This window comes from Urocitellus parryii, chromosome 1 (genome assembly GCF_045843805.1).
Source record: "Urocitellus parryii isolate mUroPar1 chromosome 1, mUroPar1.hap1, whole genome shotgun sequence".
Taxonomy (NCBI): Eukaryota; Metazoa; Chordata; class Mammalia; order Rodentia; family Sciuridae; genus Urocitellus; species Urocitellus parryii.
The window spans coordinates 80801638-80804893 of record NC_135531.1 but is presented as its reverse complement, the minus strand read 5'-3'; the positions used below and the strand labels follow the sequence as shown (position 1 = coordinate 80804893).

At 36.0% G+C, this 3256-nt stretch overlaps 1 pseudogene; it reads left to right on the top strand.

Moving 5' to 3' along the window:
• The first annotated feature begins 490 nt into the window (after positions 1–490).
• On the top strand, positions 491–2917 carry LOC113180761 (ubiquitin-conjugating enzyme E2 K pseudogene; annotated as a pseudogene).
• Positions 2918–3256: the final 339 nt, after the last annotated feature.

The following is a 3256-nucleotide window of genomic DNA, read 5'->3' as shown; positions in this document are numbered from 1 at the left end:
TGTAATCCACTATGATGATCAGTTCTTTACAAACATGTATTATTTTAGATCTCATTATAATCAAACTTAAAATGAAAGGGACCACAAAAATACCTATTTTTTCAGAGATTATCAACACAAAAATAAATAAAATAATAAAAATGAATAAAATCTAATTTTATTTGGAACACTATCACTAAAGTACATATAAAAGTGAAAAAATGTTTATTATAATATAAAATGAACATCAATTGCATTTATAAAAACTGGCAATAAAAGAATTGCTTGTAGGCAATATTATATTTGACCCCTTTCTACTTAAGCAGAAAAACCAAGGAGAGCTGTGCATGAGCCATAGCTGAAAGGCCACTTTCTCACCTTGGGCAGCTTCCTGGGGTTCAGTACACTTTCATCATCTGGTCACTCTGACCCTTACCTCTCAAAAATGGAATATTCCACCCTGAATATATGTGATCATTTGCCTTGGAGAACGCAACATTGCAATATAAATATGGTACATCCTTGCAAAGGAGTAATGTGAGTCTGGGGAAATAATAAAAGATATTAGCCTACTTAGGCTTTAAAAACTGTGTATTTATATGAGATGTAAAAAAAAACAATTAGAATTTGCTGTGAACTAGTCTTATATTGATTTTGAGACCTAGTGTAATTTGGGAAATTAAGTAATTTATTTTGATTCAGAAACCAGACCTGCAGATGGAACAAAATCCTTCAAAGTATAAAAGGCTACTAACTGTCATAAAAAATTATAATTAAAAATTATCTAACATTGTTTAAATGCACTTTCAGGGCTCCATACTACGTTCTTTAGACACATTATATCCTCTAATTATCATTCAAAAGTAAGGATCTTTTTTTAAAATGTATTCTCATTAGTTATACATGACAGTAGAATGTTCTTGGATACATCATATATAAATGGAGTATAATATTTTATTCTTCTGGTTGTACATGATGTAGAATGCCACGGGTGGTATAGTCAAATATGTACATAGGGTAATAATATCTGATTTGTTCTACTATTCTTGGTACTCCCATACCCCCTCCTCTCCCTTTACCCCCTTCTACCTAATCTAAAGTAACTATTCTTCCCTAGTTGCACACCCACCCCTTACTGTGAGTTATCATCTGCATATCAGAGAAAACATTTGGTCTTTGGTTTTGGGGGACTGACTTATTTCACTTAGCATCATATTCACCAGTTCCATCCATGGAATGGACCCAACATTTGACCCAAGTGTCCTGCTCCTCAGTTTATATCCAAAGGACTTAAAATCAGCATATTACAATGTGGAATCCACATCAATGTTTATAGCAGCTCAGCTCACAATAGTGAAACTATGACTATGGAATCAACCTAGGTGCCCTTCAACAGATGAATGGATAAAGAAAATGTGGTAAATATACACAATGGAATATTACTCAGCCTTAAAGAAGTAAGGATCTCCACATGCAACAGAAGTTTGTGTGTCTGTGAAAGACAATGTTCTGACTGCCATGAGGCATTGTTTTCCTATCAGGAAAGCCATCACTGGCAAGTTCCTCCATTTTTCATGGTTGACACAGTAGAAAAGGGGAGACATAGCGGGTGTTGTTGTGGCTCTAGAGTAGAGCGCTTGCCTCATTCCTGTGAGGCACTGGGTTCGATATCCTCAGCACCACATAGAGATAAATAAACAATTTAAAGGTGTTGTGTCCATTTACAACTAGAAGGAGGAGGAGGAGGAGGAGGAGGAAGAGGAGGAAGAGGAGACATAGAACTTCTCTGCATGTCTAAGAGGCTCACAGAAAAAGTGTTTGGGGAAATAAATCTGTTACCCACTAAGAACATTTTTGTTGTTGTTGTTGTTTTGTTTTGTTCTTTCCTTTTTTAATCATTGCATTAAAAATGATACAAAATTGTTGAATTTTCAAGCTCACTGTGTTCCATTCAGAAGTTAAAAATATGTATCTTATATTTTACATTTAAGAGAGTTCTTCAATAGAAAAAAAAAGTCTAAAAAGTATACCTTTTGAGAATTTTATTCTCATGTATCACTTCACTTTAAATGTTGGTATTTAGAATTTGTAGCATAGCAATCAATAAATATTCTGACAATATATTTTGCATTGAAGAAGTTGTTACACTCTGTTCAAACTAGAAAATTGGTTTATAAGCAACGGGAGTCAATCCAAAATTCCAAGAAGTATTTGGGAGTTTAAATTAAGTGGATCTTGATATTGTAAATAAGACCTAGTTTAGTTAATGCTTTTAAAAATTCCAAAGCAGATTTTCGTTTCCAGGCACGGAGATGATTGCACACTGAGGAGAGCTCGGCAGAAGGGGTGGCAGCGGGAGCATTTTTTTTCCTGTGCTGGGGTCTGAATCTGGGCAGAGGCCGAGGCAGTGATCCTAGCGGTGGGGGAGGAGGCCGAGGAGGAAATCAAATTAAAGTTGATCTTGTAGATGAGAATTTTACAGAAGAGAAGAAATAGCAGGACCTCCAGACATATCATATGAAGAAGGAAGAAATCAACTAGAGTTAAAAATACTAGAAACATACCCATGCAATCCCCCTAAGGTCCTGGTTTATGTAAACTATGGCATCCTAATATTAGTTCCATCACACGGGCTGTTTGGATATCCTGAAAGATCAATGGGCAGCAGCAGTGATTCTATGCAAGCATTATTGGCAGCTGCAGAACCGGATGATCCACAAGACGCAGTAGTAGCAAATCAGTACAAACAAAATCCTGAAATGCTCAAACAAACAGCTCGACTTTGGGCACACATACATGCTGGAGAACAGTTTCTAGTCCAGAATACACCAAAACAATAGAAAATCTATGTGCCATGGGCTTCTACAAGAATGCAGTAATAGTGGCCTTGTCTTTAAAATCATGGGGTGTAGTGACTAATAGAATTGCTTCTGAGTAACTGAGGCCTGGAGAGAGCTGCTGACAGGCAAACTTGCCTCTTCTTGAGGAGAACCAACATCTGTTACTTTTAGGATTCTGTATAGATCTCCTTTAAACTGGCACTCTTGTCTAACGATGTTACCTTGGCACCACTGAGACTGAAAAAAAAAAAATCCCTGCTCTGTAAATAAAGCTCTGTGTAAATTTAAAAAGGGGAAATACTTTTTTTTTTTCATAGTTAATAGTGTAAAGATTTTTGAGCTAAGCTAAAACCATGGAAAAAGCATGCTACTATAGTGTTTAGCAGTGTAACGAGAGTAGTAAGAGTTTGCTTTAGGATTTTGTTGAATAATCAAGA